This window comes from Adiantum capillus-veneris, chromosome 29 (genome assembly GCF_014529385.1).
Source record: "Adiantum capillus-veneris isolate H3 chromosome 29, ASM1452938v2, whole genome shotgun sequence".
NCBI lineage: Eukaryota > Viridiplantae > Streptophyta > Polypodiopsida > Polypodiales > Pteridaceae > Adiantum > Adiantum capillus-veneris.
In genome coordinates this window covers 81,849,936-81,870,213 of record NC_140959.1, presented here as the reverse complement: position 1 = coordinate 81,870,213, position 20,278 = coordinate 81,849,936, and positions in this window count along the sequence as shown.

Sequence of the window (20,278 nt, the reverse complement as noted above, 5' to 3'; positions counted from 1 at the left end):
CTAAAAATGACATAGCTAGTGATATGGATAAAATTCATGTTATTGCTGATTTGCCTAAACTGACAACAGTCAAGGGGGTTCAAGCCTTCATGGGACATTGTGGATATTAGACACGATTGATTTACATGTACGCTATAATTGTAAAACCCATGTACAACATGATCACACAATTTGAATGGAATGATGAGTATGAAGAATCCTTTATGAAGCGTAAGCAGTCCCTCACTTCAGCTCCTATATTGAAAGCACCAAATTGGAATAAGATATTCCACATACATGTAGATGCTCCCAATTTTTCCATCTGATATATACCAGCTCAACCAGGAGATGGAGAAATTTATTTTCCTATTTCTTATGCTAGCCGACAGTTGAACATGGGAGAAAAGAATTATACCACCACCAAAAGGGAAGTACTAGAAATGATCTATGCCATAAAAAAGTATAGACGTTATCTATTAGCAAACAAATTTGTGTTGTTTGTGGACCACCAAGCGTTATCATACTTGGTGAATAAGCCATGCAACACAAGGAGAATAGTGAGATGGTTTATCATTCTTTTGGAATTTGATTTCACTATAGTTGTGAAAAAAAGATCCACTCATCAAAGAGAAGATCATTTGTCAAAATTGTTTCTAAAGAACCACCTAAGGGTGTAGATGATGATCTATGAGATGCATATCTGTTCTCCATAGACATGATACCTCGATGTTCTGAAAACATGGTATCATTGATGACCATAGCTCAAGTGGACTCGCAAATATCACTTCCTATTATAGTTGGATTAATTGAGAAATAGGTTATGTATCAATTACTAGATGGAAGGTTATCCAAAAGATATCAAGATGGATATTGTTGTTGTGCATTAATCCCGAGGAGAAAACCCAATACCTAAGTCAAGCACATATTATGGTACTAGGGCTTCACTTTGCGGAAGACCAAGCTATGCAATGGATCTTGAGACTTGGAGTATTTTGGCCAACTATGAGGAGAGATGTTCATTCATTTGTACAAAAATGTCCTCAATGTCAAAAAAAAACACCCATATCTCATGTAGCATTGTTCCAAATGTCTCTTGTTCATAAGTGGAGTAACTATCTAGTTATTTACTTATCAAGCCAAATATTTCCTGCGGATAAGAGTAAACACCATCAAAGGGCAGTTGAAACTAAAGCAAGAGAATATTCTCTTATTGGAAACCAATTATATTGGAGAGGTAAAGATCAACACCTGTATCTTTGTGCAAATAAAGATGAATATATTTTCATTATAGAAAAAGCACATGCTGGACTAGCTGGAGATCACTTTTTTAGTGAGACCACTACAAGAGCATTCTTAATTGTAGGTATATGGTGACCAACACTTTTTGCAGATTCCAAAGAATATGTTCAAAGGTGTGATGATTGTCAACAAGAAAAAATGCCAACCTGTGTAGATAGCATGCCCTTAATACCAATGATGGGGAATAGAGCTTTTGCAAAACGGGGTATAGATTTTGTTAGGCCAGTACAACCACCTACTTATAGAACCCAATCTCAATATATCATTGTAGCTACAGACTATTTGACCAAGTGGACTGAGGCTAAAGCAATTCAAAAGAATGATGCCAGAACCACAGCCACATTCTTATATGAGTATGTGTTCACAAGATATGGACTGCGAATAGAAATGGTCAAGTGATAGGGGGACTCATTTCCTCAATGAGGTAATTGAGTATTTGCTTAATGAATTTATGGTCATCCATAACAAATCAGCTCCCTATCACCCACAAGCAAATCAGCTCCCTATCACCCACAAGCAAATGGACAACCTGAGTATACAAATAAAATTCTTAGCTCGATATTGACTAAAGTGGTTAGTTCAGGAAGGACGTCAGACTAGGAGATGAGTCTCCATGTTGCTTTATGGGCTTAATATCGAGTTTCATTCAAAACAACTTTAAATGGTACACCCTTTAATCTTGTTTATGGTCTTGATGCCATATTGCCAATAGAATTTCTATTTCCTACACTAAGGGTAGCTAAGGATATTGAGTGTACTGGACATGAATTTTCAGAAAGACTTGAAGATTTGGGAAAACTAGATGAGCAAATGCTAACTGCTGTAGCTCACATCTATGTACAAAAGCGAATACAAAACAGTTTTTTGATTCCCATCTAATTACAAAAATCTTCAAAAAAGGGGAGTTAGTTTTAGTCTATTCCCTGAAGCAACACATTCTCAAGTTTAAGAAAAAGGGAAATGGATCGTTTGTCATTGAAAGATGTGTCTCCAAGTGGAGCAATTAAGTTGTGCACCCTAGATGGTCAACCAATGTCTAATTGGATTAGTGGATGGCATTTACAGAAGTACAATTTTCCACTATCCAATGAATTGCTAGAAAGGATGCATGCAGCTAAGCAAGGAAAGATAAAACAACATCAGGTTATTGATGAAGCCCAAGAAGAAGCTCGGCTTCGAGTACTCAAAAGGAAATCTGCTCTCAAGATTCAGCAAATACCTATTCCCATCAACACTCTGGAAATAGATGATCCACAATGGGAATTGCAAAAAGATGCAGTGTCAACACATGATGAATGGTTAGATGGAATGGACCTTTGCATCAAATTACAACTGAAGAATCATAGCACGAATGCATTGATTGACACAGGAGCTTGAGTAAATACAACCAGTTATTTCACGTACAAGAAAGCAACAAGTCAATCTTTGACAGCAGGAATAGCAACTATCAAAGGATGCAACCAAAACCCAGCACTTGACATTGGGAGTAGTCAATCTAAATGTGATAGTACACGGATGTTTCTTTCCTCATCAATTTGTATGCTTAGTGATTGAGCACATGAATGAAATGATGATTCTAGGAATCTCATGGATGCGGACGTACAAGGCAATACCAGATTGGGATACCAATCAGCTCAAGCAATCACCTAAAGGTGGACACTTCATTGTTCCAATTGCACCAAGCAAAGAGGAATGGAAAGAAGGTTACCAAAAAAGAAAACCACAAATCAATCAATCTTCTCCATCCTATCGACAAGAAAATGCTACAAGTAGCATGCAAGGAGTTAGGAAAATTTGGGTACCAAAAGCACAGCTTAAGGATAAGCCGATTCAAATTTGGGTGCCCAAAGCATCATCGACAGTACCAAAGACGGTTCCAAGGTTCAAAACACAAATAAGAGCATCTTCGAACAAAGAGCCTAACACAAAATGGATTTGGAAGAAAAAGGTGCATTTATCTTCTTCACAATCTGTAAAACTGATCAAGCAATGGAGAGTTAGATCTCAAACGACTCCACCACACCATTCTGCTCAAAGAAAACCAAGATATCAAAGGCGGATAAAATCTTGACAACAATTATTATTGATAACAATAGCTCAAGAAATCAAAATGCCAAAGCATCTTGATGGGACAATCAATCAAAGAGCACACAAGTTACAGGATTTTCTCTTTGGAAGACAACATCAGAAAACCTCAACATCAGAAACCCTTGAGTTACTTAGTCAAGACCCAACTCTTTCACATCATAATGGTTTGAATTGCATTGATCTTCAAAGCATGGTAGATACAACCAAGGCTATGCATAGGCACACTTGTTCAACCCATGCACATTGTCATCCCGGCGTACGCTATCTAGGAGGGGTGGAAGGGAACTAAGTAATAAAGGGCAATGTTTGAAGAGAAAGGAAAAACGTTTGATGTTAACGTGTGATTTTTTGCAAAATAATAATGCCCTTATAAATCATCCACAAGGGAATTTAATTGATAATATCTCCTCGATGAGTGTAAATAGTGTATATACTATCAAAAAAATATCAAAAAATAATCCTTTTTGGTTAATTTTCATCATTTTTCTTGATATTGGGACTTAAAAATAAAAAAATCCAGCAAAAAACAATAAAGATGTGTTTTTCAATGGATTTTCTTTATTATTGGATTTTTCTTTTTCTTTTTAGCACAATTTATTATTTTCTTTAATTTTTTTAATACACATGTCAAAAATTAATAATAAATAGCAAATGAGCTAGATGGAAAAACTGAAGATACACTAATGATCAGAAGGACAAGGCGGAAATACACAAAAGAAATCAATCAAATTGGTAGATGGAAGCGAGAAGCCTAAATTAGGCGGCCTGACCTACTTTTGCAGAATGTCTGTAGAATGAGCTATAGGAATCCGATTTGGGAAATTTTTAAGTCTAACATACATTTCACGAACTAGTAGGACTAACCGGGGCATTTGGCAAAAAAAGGTTCGGAAATTCCAAGTGTAGATATCCAAGGTAGCCTAAAATCACCTCATTTCCACTTGTCGCCTTTGAAGAGAGAGCTTTTCGACCTTCTTCGCGCGTATTTTGTGGAGTCCACAGTTGCCTGTTTATAGTGCCATCTCACACGTGACATAAGAGGTAAGCTCTATACTTATCAACAATCCATTCTGTACGGCCAGTAGCTAGTCTAAACCCCATGAAAAAATCCTAGAATCCGAGCAGTGCACGAATCTCTAAGACCAAAAGTTCAATATAGCGGCCTGTCAGCTCAACCGAATCAGACCGGACTTGACCCGTAGCATGCCCCTAGATGATTGAACACTTCTATATCACCAGTTGACCATTCGGTAGGGGGATCCATGTAAAAAATCTAGGTTTTTGGCAGATGCCAAAAATACAAAGCGTCAAATTGACTCCAAATGGGAAAAAACTAAATGAGTTGCTTCAGGACTATGTAGACGACAAGTCCATAGTCTCAAAAGTGACTAACCAACTTCACAGGCCAGATAGTCAAAAAAATCAATGATTTCAGAGTCGACAAAGCACGAAGTGATGCTGACAGCACAATACTTTACCAAATTCAATTTAGGAGTTGTATTAGGTGTATAGAATATGTGTAGGTCAAAATTTTCAAGTTTTACAAGAAAACGTTGATTGCTGTAAATAATCACGACTATTTACTTTTGCAATATTTTGGCTTGAAAATGGTGCGATCAACTCACCTATCACTTGTACACACTTATTACATGCCAAATTTCAAGTATGAGCCAAAATGATCCATGATAACTTGGAAAACAGTAAAAAAATGCAAAGAAGTCCTTTCAAACCAATTTTTGAGTTATCAATCACAGTTTTTGATTCAAATCACCTCATATCACATACAGAGGGTCTACATCACGCTTAAAACCAAGCTGCACAAAAAAATTGTACATTTCGATGAAAAAGTTAATAATCGTGATTATTTACTTTTTTGCCAAGATGGGGAGAAATTGCAAATTTGCCTTCCTGGGACCAAAGCACATGGTGCCCTAATCCCACTGACCAATTTTGAACAAATTTGCAGCTCAAAATCCAAAATTTCCTTTATATCTACAATTTCAGAGATGGAAAGCCTAAATATGGCACCATTCTCACCCAATGCACTCAAAAGATCCCACACTTCACTCAGAGTATCTAATTGATGTCTATTTCAAGTCCATGATGCGAAAATTGCAAAAAGTTGACAAACTTAATCAGTCATAAATAATCCTGATTATTTACTTTTGTTGCAAATTTTTGCCTGGACTTTATGATTTCGATCTTTACAGATTTTTATGCATCTATGTATGTTCAAAAATTGATTTGAAGCAAATTGGACTAAATCTGTAAGCAGTTTAGACTGAAGGACATTTCGGAGAGGAATCTACCAAATTTTAACAGGAGCAATGCAATCTGTGGAGAAGGCCAAGAAGGGGGTCACTCAAAAAGAGAAGCTGCAAGAGCTGCCACCATACCAACTAGACCCCAGTTGAGTAAAGACAGCCAAAGAAACCTATCTGTCAAAAGAACAGCTTGAGGAGAACAACACAGCGATTTTCATGGGTAGATTTAAAAGTGAAGAAGGGCATCAGGTCAAACTACAACTGCTACCGAGAGAGGTCTATGATGTTGCAGCAAAGCCCAAAAAAAAAGAAGCTAATAGAAGGCTTGGACTCAGAGAGTTCTATGACTAGGAGCCATGTGGTGTAGACTTTTAGAAAGCCTATGAGCTCCTGTCAACAATCAACAAAGACGGGTCAGCCCAGATTACTGACCAACAAGAAATTGTAACCAAAGAAATTGTGACCGAGGCTCTCAAATGGCCGACGAAAGGGATGACAATGAGGGATAAGAACAAAAAGATAGCAGGTACCTTCACCAAGGAGACCATGCAGCTACGTTTGTTGATCTCATCCAAAAATAGGTGGAAGAACCAGCACGACTATATAAAGAGACAATCAAGGTACACACCACCTAATCACGTAGTTGCAACTACCTTCACACAAGTGTTGAAGTTGACAACCACGCAACATATTGATCATGCCCAATATGTCCTATCCACATTGAAGGGTACCAAGAAAGAGAGCAAGATAACCTATTTGGGAGCACTTGAGGTACTCACAAGAATAGCATACCATACTATTGGCATGGCAGACAATTTGCCATTTGCCCCATATCAAAACACATGGATTGTGTCTACACTGCCATCTCCTCAAGCCACAAGGTCCACAGAAAGAGTTTACAAATCTGATGAATAATCTTCAGGGAGCTCTCATGAAGCACATAGCAGCGAAAGCTCCAACAACAAGGAAAGAAGAGCCCACATAGAGGAGATGAAAAGAAAAGCAGTAGACAAACATCAAGAAGAGCCTCAGCAAAAAAAGGCGAGTTATGAAAGGGAAAAAGAAGCTTATGAAAGAAGCCGCCAAGCTGCAGGTGAGGACCCAAAAAGTGGGTACCAAAAGAGATAAAGGGGCCGAGAACAAAAAACCCTGCAAGGAAACAGGCAGAGGGCCCTATTGAGTATCTTGAACGCATGTATGCGGAAACAACAGCATTAAGACTAAAAGAAGCTCAAGAGGCTACAAGAAAAGCATAAGAACATGCGTCAGAGTAGCAGAGACAAGCCGAAGCACCCCAACAAAGTGAACCCTAGCAAGAACAAAGTGAGACGTCTCCTAGACCATCATCAACTGCAAAACGGAACAACAAGACCACCCATGGCTAAGCCCTCTCCCATCACCAATAGTTAGACCCAGTAAGGGAGAACAAATCAAAGCAAAGGAGCCAAAGCCGGAAAGGGCAACAAGTACTGAACCAGAGGAGGCAACAAGGTTTGAGCAAACCAAGGCAACAGAAACAGAAACCACACCCTCTACAACCACCCAATAGGAGACGAACAAGGCATCCACGAAGCCTCAAGATGACAAAGGAGCCGAGGCAACTGAACAGCCTTAAGGAGAGGTAGAGACCCTGACGCGACCACAAGCAACCACCACAGCCCCACCCAAGGAGCCACCCATCGGGACTGCTAAAGCATCTAGGCAGCCCACAGAGCACCAAGATTGGCAAAAAAATGATGAATTCTTTCTCCAGGTAAATAAATATGCCAAGTAGATGCAAAAAATGACCAAAAAATGACATCAACAGCACTTAGCCGCAGTGCTGCTAAGGCTAGAGAATTAGAGATGGTAATAGATGCTCTGCAAGGAGAACTAGAGGATAGGATGATTGTCATTACTGAGCTATAGAGACATATCCAAGAGTTGAAAGATGAAGCTGAACAACACCAGCTGGCTAGAGAAAAGCAATAAAAGGAAATGGAAGAGCTAGGTGAACTTCTCATGAACTTATCAGACGCTTGCAATGTAAAGAAAGAGGATGCAAGAGAGCTACACAAGACAAGCACACACCACACAGAGATGGAAATCTTCTTCTTCTTCTCACAGAAAAGAGAGTACAAAATGACTAAGTGCAAAAGCTAAAAAGTAGCACATATGTACATGCAGTCACTAAGTGTGAACACGCTAGAAGCGTACTAGGCTGGCACTATAAGTGTAGTCCAGCTGTAGAATCACTGGCATAGATCCTCCGTGTCGGTCACCTACGCGCCAGTGAGTAAATGCCGTAAGCGGCCAAGACCCGTAGTGGATGCCAGCTCAAGATGTACAGCTCGACATCTTAACACTCCCCCTCGAGCTCTGCATGTCGAAGAGTCCAAGCATAGTCCGAAAACATCAAAGCTTCTCAGCTCCGAGGGCCTTGGTAAAGATATCCGCTATCTGCTCCTCTGTGCTGACGTAGACCAAGTCGATGTCGCCCGTCAACACTCGCTCTCGAACGTAGTGGTAATGGACCTCTATGTGCTTGGTCCTGGCATGGAACACTGGGTTCCTAGCCAACTGCATGCTGCTGAGGTTGTCACAATGGATGACAATCTGCTAGTCCACCTGCACTCCCAAGTCCTCAAGTAATGTGCGTAGGTAGCCATGCTACTGTGCATGGAGTTGAGCTGGCAGCTTGGGAGAGGTTTTGTATGACTCTGAGGGTATCGGATGTGTGGCAACACTCTAGTTTTGTGAGGTCCCCAGATAGCCTAGCCTTCTTTTGTTCAGACCGTAGAGTGGGAGGAGTGGATGTATCGCAGATAGATCGCTTCTACACTAGTGACCATCTTAGTGGCTTGGGTGGGACAATTGGCATTCTGGCAAAGACTTCCCTCTTGAACCATGCACCAGTGATCCTCACAGTGGCAGCCAGGTAGAGGAGGGGGAGCACGATACTTTGCATCCCAGAGAGGGTCTTGCTAGACTCTACACTCAAATAGAGAGTTGAGGCTCTCTGGACAGAGAGATTGGACATGCAAAATTCTCCTTCTGATAGAGTGGCCTCAGGACTAGCTCAGATTAGTCGTTTCTTTCTCCAGAATCTTTGGCTCGCTTTGCTGCAGCGAGAGATGAGGAGCAGCATCTCAGATGGGGCATTGCTTCATTGCAGAGGATACAGGAGCAGCATCCAGACAGTCCTTGGTTGGAGGAGCAGCTACAACAGGCTTGCCAGGAGCTTGTTAGCACAGAGGAGCAGCGACATGAGTTTTCCTTCCATCGTTGATAGACATCTTAGTGGACACAGGTGGACGAGAGAGTGACTGGTGCTTTCTTGGAGGCAGTGGAACCAGGCATTCGCATGACAAGGTCAGTCAGTTGAGGAGGCCCGACGTGTCAAGTGCTTCTGATCCAGAGGACATGCATGCAGTTTCTACTAACTTCTACCATGAGTTACTATCTATAGAGCCTCAATCAGAGCGTCAGGATGCATGCAGGGAGTAGGTGTGGACACAGATGCCTTGCCTTGTGAGTGAGGAGATGCTTCAAAGGCTTGAGCTACCACTTTAGCTTGAGGAGCTACACACGGATCTTAATGCACTCCCCCGTGGTAGTTGTCCAGGTGAGGATGGATTGACTCCCGGTTTTTTCTTGGAGTACTGGGACTTGCTTGGCCTAGATCTCTGTACTGCTTTTCAGTACATCTTGCACACAGGAGTGATGCCTGATAGCATGAGAGAGGGTCTGGTTTACCTCATTCCCAAGGAGGGTGGCTCCTTGGATGAGATTTGACAATGGTGCCCCATCACCATCCTGAACTCAGCCTACAAAATTCTTGCCAAGGCTTTGAGTTTGAGGATCCAGCCACTTCTAGAGAGCCTTATACATGGGACTCACACAAGTTTTGTTAAGGAGTGCAATATCCTTGACAACATCTTTAGTTTTTGGGAGGCTTCCGCCCTAGCACGGCTCCGTGGTGAGGACCTGGTGATTCTTCTTCTCGATTTTGAGAAGGCATACAACAGAGTTGACTGGGACTTTCTAGAGGGCACTCTACACAAGATGGGCTTCTGAGATGCTTGGATCAGAGGAGTGTCAGCTTTCTATAGACAGGCACACAGTTAGGCTCTTTTGGCAGGAGGTAAAAGTGATCGGTTCATGCTCACACATTTGGTCAAACATGGATGTCCTCTTGTCCCCTTCCTCTTTCTATTCTATGCTGAGGTGATGAGCAGGTTTTTGGTGTCGCAGCAGGTTGGTCTACAAGGCTTAGCACTCCCTATTCGGGGAGATGAGCTGCTCGATGCTGAGTTTGCTGACAACTCAGCCTTGTACTTAGATGGCCAGAAGGCCAACCTTCACAGGCCAGGAGGCCAACCTTCACAGGTGTGAGAAGGCTCTTGAGACCTTTTGTTGTGCATTTGGTGCGCTGATAAACTGAAGAAAGACTGTGGCTTTCTCGATTAGTGCTCCTGTGCCCGACTGGACGCCAGGTGAGGGTTTCAAGTGGATTCCCCCAGGGAATACGGTTAGGTACTTGGGCTATCAGGTTGGTTTGGACTTATCTCTCGAGCAGCAGATTTCTCCCCTCCTCCTCTCCATCAGGAGGAAGTTGTTACATTGGAGCTCAGCACGATTGTCTTTGGCTAGCAGAGTTGTAGTGACCAACAAGGTCCTGTTGGCTACTATGTGGTATGTTACTTCTTGCTGGATCTTCTTGAGTTCTTGTATCAGCCAGGTAGAGTGGATGATCAGGAACTTCCTTTGGTCAGGGGAAGACACTTTGACTGCCCGAGCCAAAGTGGCTTGGCAGGTCATCACTCTTCCTTGTTCACAGGGAGGGCTTGGGATCATTGACCCAGCACAACAGAGCAGATCCCTTCTTGGGAAGTTCATCATTTGAGGTCTTCTTCCAGGTGAGGATCCCTAGAAGAAGCTCTTGTTATAGCGTCTTTGTGCTAGCGTCCCTCAGGCAGGAGGCCCTTGGAAACCTTCAACTAGATGGATCTTCACAGAGATGCGTAGAGTTGGTTTGAGCAGGAAACTGAAGGGTCGCTTTGCTGTGGGGTTGCTTCGATCTTGGGAGCACTTGCGGCGAGGCGTGGAGCAGCGCCAACCTACTTGCACAGAGGAGAACCTGCAATGATAGCCACTTATTTAGAACCCCATGGTTAGCACTCAGAGAGGGAACTTGGTTGGTAGTCAGCCTCATGTTTCCTGGGGTTCCATGGCAGCAGGTCCAGCATGCTCTTTAGGTGACTAGTTACAGTTTTTAGGCTTGTCAGAGGAGCTACATGGCTTTCAACTACACGGCATGAGAGGGGTGCAGAGCATGTCTCAGGACATTTCACAGGCAATACCAGCTGAGTGGCTCACGCCTCTCGAGTCAGCAGTGCCCAGATGGATGGGAGCGTTCACGCGACTAGAGGTTCTCATCTCTATTCGGGCCTTCTCAAAGACTGTTCCCTCTCTCTTCTTCGAGCTACAGGGAGAGGGACGCTTATAGAGAGTTGCAGTAGAGGCCCCACAGGTGGCAGAGTGCTGCTTTCAGAGGATCCGAGTGGTGGGCATCTTTGGGAGGACTTGTGTCATCGATCCTGACCGAGCAGCTCTTGAGACTGGACATTGCTGTGGGCCTGGGAGTGTTGTCCAGTAGCACGAGTACAGTGAGACCCTCATGAGTGGCTCTGGAGGGACCCCTTCTCTTCTGCAGACCACCCAAGTGTCCCTTTCTTTTGATACATTGTTTGATTGGGACATCACATACTGGCAGCACACAGAGAGGCTCGCCCCACTGCAACACCTCATTGGCAGGAGCAGGGTCTCACAACTGAGTTTTTGGCAGCTTTTTGGGAGAGGTTGTGGGACCCCTTCTCTTCTGCAGACCACCCAAGTGTCCCTTTCTTTTGATACATTGTTTGATTGGGACATCACATACTGGCAGCACACAGAGAGGCTCGCCCCACTGCAACACCTCATTGGCAGGAGGAGGGTCTCACAACTGAGTTTTTGGCAGCTTTTTGGGAGAGGTTGTGGGACTTCAGACAGTCGAGGTGAGTCACTTTGTTTCAGTGGCTGGCTACACACAGAGCTATGGCAGTTGGAGGGACCCCTTCTCTTCTGCAGACCACCCAAGTGTCTCTTTCTTTTGATACATTGTTTGATTGGGACATCACATACTGGCAGCACACAGAGACCCCTTCTCTTCTGCAGACCACCCAAGTGTCCCTTTCTTTTGATACATTGTTTGATTGGGACATCACATGCTGGCAGCACACAGAGAGGCTCGCCCCACTGCAACACCTCATTGGCCGGAGGAGGGTCTCACAACTGAATTTTTGGCAGCTTTTTGGGAGAGGTTGTGGGACTCCAGACAGTCGAGGTGAGTCACTTTGTTTTAGTGGCTGGCTACACACAGAGCTATGGCAGTTGGAGGTTGGTTGTTGCATAGTGGTCTCTCGGTCGCATATACATCTTGTGGCCACCTTGTAGAGAGTCAGCGTCATTGTCTTTGGGACAGCCCTTTGGCACAACAGGTGTGGCGTTGTGTTCTTTGGCTAATGCCTACTTTTTTCACGGCTTGGCAGTACACTTGGGGGCAGCGGCTTGGTCCACTCTCATGGGTCCGACACTTCAGTTTGCGCTATCTTCCACCATCAGAATGATAGTCATATAGGGGTGGCGGCCTACATTCCAGCCTGCCATAGAGCTTACTCCACATGAGTGGTGCAGTGAGAGAGAGGAGTGCTGGGAGCTCATCAGTGGCCTGACACTCTGGTTCATCTGACAGGCCCGCTGTTTTCGCATCTTTGAGGCTCGCCGTGTACCACTAGCAGAGACTGTTTGCGATCTTTGGCTAGAGTTGTTGGCTAGAGCTTATCCACACTCTTAGAGGACATCTAGAGAGACTCGAGGGCAGCTCCGACCGCATGCAAGAGCGTAGAAAGTCCTTCCTTCGACTCTGGCATCCGGGGCCTTTTCTCACCATGGTCCAGGGTGTACTCAGATGGCACTACCGTCCACCAGTGTGGCATTTCCCTCCTCCCATTTCTTGATTTAGCCCCATTGTAGATATGTTTTTTTTCATTGGGAGAGTCTCCCCTTCATGGTTGTTATAGCCCTCTCTCAAAGAGGTGGCTGTAGCCCTATGGGAAGTTTCATTGACTAATAGAAGGATCTTTTTCTCGGAAAAAAAAAGTATACAACTATACACTTGTGTGAGCCACTAACACTAAGTACAATGTGTATTGTACTTAGTGCATAAGATAGAGAAGATAGAAAGTGGGCACAGAATGTATGATGGCTCTCCCCCTCAACCTCTGTGTGTGGCTATGGTGGTGTGTGTGTGTGTGTGTGTGTGATTCATCTGCCTCTTTTGTTGTGCTCCCTGCTCCTCTCCTTCATCTGGTATCAGAGCAGTTTCATTCAAAAATTTCTTCCATGCGTGCGTGCATTTTCAAGAGTGCAAACTGGGTTTTGACTTTAGCATCCGCAAATTGAGCATTCCGAGAGTGTTTCCACCATGTGTCCAGAGGTTTTACCCCCCTTTCGGAGACATTCGTGCCATCAGAAACCTCATTTGATCTACGGTTCAAGAGCTGAATTTTTCAGACCTCCTTTGGTAGTTTGTGTTGCAGAGCTTCCATAGCCAGTTTATAGGTACCATTGTTGTAGTCTCTTCCATATATGAGAGCCCATGGATCATTCGGGAGTGTGTAGCCTCTTTCGGAGTGGCCTTATACACACACATAGAGTGGGATTTGGATGGCATTGTATTCTTCGACTACAAGTACAAATACAGGTACAGGTACAGGTACTATCATAATAACTAATATCTAATTCTACTAAATGATTTTCTCATGTTAAACTAATTATTGAATATGGGAAAGTGCCAAGGGAGAAAAAGCTAGAATATTGGTTAAGCTGGAAGACCGGCCATAGTAGGGATCCAAAAGAGGGAAAATAAGGATCCAAAGGGGGGGCCATCTGCAAAAGAGCAATGTGCAACAATGGGCTTTAAAGACCCTAAGGTTCATCCCATTAAGACTTCCAAAATGCTAAGGTTCCAAAAATCAAAGGTTGTGTCCAATGGTCAAGTTTAGGAAAATTGGATGCTTTGTGTGTATACAAAAGAGTCTTCATAAGTCCTACATAGGACAAGGCGAGCACTTTAAGTAGGGGATGAGAGAGAAACATACACATACACACACACACACACACACTCACAAGATTCCTTTACACAAAGGGAATGAGGGACACATGTCAGTTCCCTAGCCCAGATGCCCACAAGGTGCACTCAAATCCTATTGGATGGCCATGGAAATGGACCAATGAGAATTAGGCTAGAGTAAATATATTTTAATTCATTTAAAAACAATTAATAAAAGAACCAATAATAATAAATCTCTCTAGGATACTATTGGACAGTCTCCCAAGGAGTCCAATAAGCATTCAGCAGCCCAATGGCTAGCCTGATTCCTATTGGGGCCAGGAGACAAAGGGGTCCAATGAGAGTTTAGTTGCATCAAATTATTACCTAAAGCTCTCAAAAAAAAGGAAAGAGGAACACATGTCAAAAGGCTATCACTTATGCTTCTTAAATACTATTGGCTAAGCTTGGAGAGGTTCGATGGGGTGCCAGCGTGAGGATTTAGCAAGAGTGATCGACCAAGAGAGAGAGGGGGCTGATTTTTCAAAGGCATTTTTCCACTCACACTAGCTCATGTGTGAAGCAAGAAGACTCTCTCTCTCCTTCTCAAGCTTTAATGGAAAGTTTATCATCGACTCCAAGCTTGTGAGAAGGGAGGCCTACACCAACAACTCTTGGCTTTGTGATGCAAATCCAACCAAGAGCGAAGATTCAATGCATGCTCATATGCTCTACCATACTAATTAATAAGCTATTCTATGCTAATATAAATGATTATGTGAGGAGATGTACTTCTTTCTCGTAAGACTACTCCTTCTTCCTCTCAATCTACTCTCAGATCCCACTAGTTCTCACCATCTTCGAAGGTGTGTGAGGTCTTGGGGCCAGTGAGGGAATTGATGTTGTGTTTTATAAGTGTTTTTCTTAGTGCTTGAAGTTTCCATATTCATTGCACTAGCTAGTTATTGAAGAATCACAAAGAATTGTTTTGTAAAATGTCTCCCTTGATGGGGAAACCTATAATACAAAGCCTTTTGCAGGGGGGACCGGCTCCATGAAAATTTGGTCCTCAACTATTGTTAATAGCTTAATTTCTCTCTCTTTTGAAGTATTGTTCATGCCTATATAACTAGGTGTTATGAGTTTTTTTGCTCTCTCCACCCAAAAACTCTTGCTATGCTCATTAGAAATCTATTCTAATGAAATGCTCACTATGTCTATGCTATTTTCCACTACACACAAGTTACTAGTCCATTAAATGTTACAGGTACAGGTACATAGGGTGGCTTGGTTAGCTTCCTCTATGCTTCTTGGCCTCAATTTGGGCTTCGGCTATGGCATCAACATCAACTCACAAGCTACAAGTTTCAATGCTTGCGATATTCTGGTTCTAGTGGGAGCCATTTTTTATGTGTATATACATATGTTGGCAACCTTTGACAATGTTTGAGCTCTTTTGCAAGCAGTTTTACTCCTCCATGGGATATTTCTTTGCATGCACATGATGACGGCCAGCTTTCAAAACCGCAGCCGCAAAAAATAACCCCAATCAGGGAGGAGCACAATACCAAGAAAATGATAAAAAAACGTTTTTTACATTCACCACCACCCCTTCTATGCTTGCCCACAGCGGGCTGCCCCTCAGTTTCGGCCACATTCCTCAATTACTACCATATTATGAGTCCTCTCTTTCTTGCTCGGCTCTGCCAAACCCACTATCTCTCTCTCCTTGATTCTGTGTTACCTAGCCCAATGGGCATATAAAACAAGCCTACTCCCTCTTTCTTCTACTGGCGAGCCACCATGCTTGGACAAAAGTCTCCCTCTCTCTCTTTCATTATTCACTATCTCTCTCACCCCTCTCATAGACCCAAGCCAGGACAGCAAAGGTCGACTCTCTCTCCCCTCGTTTAGGCCCAAGCCAGGACAGCCCCCCCCCCCCCCCCTGGCCCACTACCTCTCTCTCTCTCTCTCTATCCCACCCCGTTGACCATCCTCTCTCTCCCCTCGTTTAGGCTCAAGCCAGGACAGCAAAAGTCGACTCTCTCTCTCTCTCTCTCTTTCTTGTACACCCGGCCCAGACACACATCCCCCAACCCCCCCCCCCACCCTTCCTCCCTCACTCGGAACCACTCGCCATCTCTCTCTCTCTCTCTCTCTCTCTCTCTCTCATGCTCTCTGTGTAAGCATCCCAGGTGCAAACGATAATATCTCTCTCTCTCTCTCTTATTCACACCCACACCCACACCCACACCCACACACACACATACCCCACACCACCCTCCACCTTACCCTCATCCCCCCCCCCCCCCCCCCCCCCCCCCCCCCCCCCCCCCTCTTGGCCGCTACCTCTGTCTCCATCTCACTCCTGCCCTCTCTCCTGTCTCCCCTCCATCATGCTGAACATGCACAAAAGTCTCTCTCTCTCTACACACACATGCACTCACACACACTCTCCCCTCCCTCTCTCCCCAGCACCCTCTCTCTCTCTCTCTCTCTCTCTCTCTCTCTCTCTCTCTCTCTCTCTCTCTCTCTCTCTCTCTCTCTCTCTCTCTCTGTTTTTCTGCGTAGTAAGCAGCTAAAAATATATATGTATATATATATTAGTCCCTTTTTTTCCTCTCCTTCCCACACACTCTCTCTTGACACACACACACACACACACACACACACACACACACACACTTACACACCCACACCCAACCCATATACATACGCACACACACTTACAAGCATCTTGACACTCACACATTACACACACACGTGCTCGCATATGCACTCATGAGCAAAAACAAATATAAACACATACATAGATGCACATACGCACCTACTTGCATGAACATAAACACACAATACACACACATCATACGTGCCCACAAATTTTTTTTTGAAAAAACCGAAGGAATCGACATCGATGGCCAAAGAATAAAGATAGCCAAGTCGTGCGATGGTGACACCAAATCAAGGAAAGACGCCAAAGGCATGCCTCAAAACAGGCAAACGTGCTACATCGACTCATCAACGAGGCTTGCCATTTGCCGGTATCTCATCCACGACGCATCTCTCCAGTAACATTTGTAGGTTATTATTATTTTCCAGTTTCAAGATAAAAACCTGTTAAAAAACCCCATTGTAAATTGTCACCTCTCTCTAGGTGATGATCACAAAGGCACACCTAGGAGATATCATTTTTAAATTCTCTAAGACAAAGCATGGGTCAACCATCTGGGACCCAACTCCTTGCTTTGTCTCTCCTGATTAGGGCCCTAACCTAATCAGATTACCCTAACCTAATGCAGCTTGCACCCATAAAAAGGCACTGAGAAGTCACTATGGGGGGGGGGAGTCAGTACTTGGTAGCATTTTGTTGGGAGGGATTGGAAGCACTTGCATCAAGAGAGAGAGGGGATTTTAGTATAGCATTTTGGAAATTAGAACTATGGGAAAGAAGATATGTCTACACCTTGACTCCAATGGTCGCTACAAATTCATGATAGTAGAAATCTCCGTGCTTATGAGTCACCTCTAGAGAACGCACTATAGGCTCACTATATCTCTCTATCTCTCTTGATCACCATGGTTTCCACCTCGCCAAAGATAAGGATTCTCTAAATATTGCATTGAATCAGTGTTTTCTCACACCCCTAGGGGTTTCTATTTCTCTCTCTCTCTCTCTCTCTCTCTCTCTCTCTCTCTCTCTCTCTCTCTCTCTCTCTCTCTCTCTCTCTCGGTGTGCATAGTTTGGGTTATTTCAATTCACCATTGTCCATGTCCTAGCCGCTCAAAGCTAGGTGGTGCCCCTGTTCGCTTCTCGTGGCCAGATCGGCAATCATTGGCTCCTGGTGTTTGAGGCCGTCAGGGTCCGTGTCGCGCTTTGCGCTCATCATTTGGTGCCCCCACTAAGGAGGGATTCTCAAAAACCTCCGGTTTACAATGCTGAAGACAACTCACATCGTCAACCATGGACGAATGGCTGCAAGAATTCTCCAACTGGAGATTGAAGGAGGAGGAGATTGAAGAAACATTGTTCGCCTTCATCTAAATTCTACTGCCAGGCTGTAGCATCGTCAGTATCCAAGAGGTAAGGTCCCCATCTCATATTGCTCGTGCTAACCGCAAATTAGGAGCATCAGGTGGGAGGGCTACAAAATGCCATCATTGCTGTCGACCAAAGCACACGATCAACGAATGCCAACCACAAAGCTAGCGAAGAGGCATAAATCATCTACATCGACGTTCACCATGCGGAGGTCATCCATATCAAAGGAGGAAATATATCACTAAGGATTCTCTTTTGTAGGGAGTATGCAAGTAAAGATATAGCCTCTACTCCTAAGTGGCCAAAAGGGGCTGCTCAAGCCAAAGGAAAGGAAGGGCTGGGCCAGTCCTGAAGCACATGACCCCAAAGGAAGACGCATCTAGCCATATGAGTGCTTCAAGTTTGGGAAGTAGAGTCGTCTCTAGTTTGCAAAAAAGAAGGCCATCCGAGGCGGGGAGGCGAAAGGTCGCTATCGATTTGCACAGCGCATGCGAGTGCTACCAGTCCATTTCGACAAACCCAAAGCAGAAGTGGTAAGAAGGTTTCCATGCCCTAAGGAGGAGTGATTTGGCTACTGTTCCCGCTGCTTTGGAGGGTGGATAGAGGGTCTTCCTCTTATCCTTGTACATCTTATCCTGAAGAAACTGTCCACCATGGGTGAGATCCATTGGGCTGGAGACGAGTTACAGCTGAATGGAGTGGAGTTCATGCAACGTGCCAACTATGGTAATTACTTGCAATTGCTTCTAGCTAAAAGGCTAGGAGTAGTCAAACGCGTCGCCATCACCCTGTACGTGCTGAGCGACAAAGGAAAAGTGGAGCCTATGAAAGGTGACGAACTCCTGTGGATGTGCCAACTCATCAACACCGGCACGGTAAGAGTAGAAATAAGTGTTCCACCTTCTGTGCATCATGGAAAATGGACCAATAGCTTTTCCGTTTATGTTTCTGCAACACATGCACGTGAATATTTATGTAGATATATTATTCCCATATTGGATTACCACTACTCTTTCAATGTTTCCATTTTTATCCTGTTTTAAATCAATCCACCTAACCCTGTAAGAAAGCCGCTATGAGCTACTGATGTCATTTGTGATATTTGAAAAAAAAAAAAAAGTTTGTAATTTCCTGCTCATTCAGTTACGACCATGGCAAGCGTCTCTTTCCCCACATTCAATGGAAAGAAGAGAGAAGACATCACCACCGATTTTTTGGATGACTTTGACATTGCTTGTATGGTTTCCAACAAGGATGACGATGCCTCACGGCTATGAATTTTTTCTCTACTGATGAAAGTAGAGGCAAAGTTTTGGTAAAATGCTTTGCCCCAAGCTACCAAGAATGCATGGGATGTACTATGTGCTGCCTTTGTGAAGAGGTTTGGTGGAGGCACAACCTCAAAAAAGTTATGGCAGTTGCTGACAGAGTTAAAATAGGAATTTCTACTAGAGTATGCCACTTATGAATCTAAGTTTGTGGATTTGTGGGAGCGATGGGTTGCCTCACTAGAGGAAGGTGAAGGAGCGCCTAATTTCTTGAAGAAGGACCATTTCATTGCTGGCCTGTGGTCGCGACTTAAAGAGAATGTGAAGGGAAGGTTCCTTGCAACGTATGAGTTGGCAGTGGAAGTAGCCTGCCTTAAAGACAAGAAGCTACACATGCAAGCAAGAGACAACGAGTCAGAGGAATTAAGCTCAGTTGGACTAACCCCAGTGACTGCAACAGTCACTCATAGAACCCAAGAGGCATCAAAAGAGCAGCAAGACCTGTTGAGTTGCATCACTACTCGGCTTGAAAGTTTATCCATGCATCTAGTACAACAAATGCATGCACCGATTAGAAATCTAGAGAAAGGGAGGGGACAACGAAGGCAAAACCAAGAATACCACTGCTACAACTATGGGGAGGACGGCCATGGCATGTATTAATGTCCACATATGAGAAGGCATAACTTCAATAGAGGAGGAAGACAACATCAGACCTCCCCACCAAGGGCAAGACCACCACCACCCAGGAAACCAAGGCCGATTCCACCAGTTCAAATCCTTCGACCACCTGTACAACCACCACCACCACCACAACCTCTCATCCCACCGCTACCTCCACCTCCTACTGGAAACCAAGCAGTGAGTGTCACTAGCCTGGAAGCTAAAGGGAAGGCAAAGATAAAAGAGTCGGTCCGAGAGAAGAACAAAGGAAAAGGAAAGGTAGAAGAAGTGGATGCTATGGGAGTAAAGCGTGCCAGGCACAAAGAAGCATCTCAAAGGGAGGAGAAGATGAAAGGAAAAGGCGAATCTAGCAAACAGGTATCTAAGCCTCGACGAAAGATTGACATCGTAGATTTTTCATTGGGTGAGTATGCTAAACTATATGACCTAGTTCAAGATGTATTGATGTAGGGTCCAAAGATAACTTGGCCCCAGTTACTCCATCTTGCACCAAGGATGAGGATGGTAAGTACAAGAAAATCAAGAC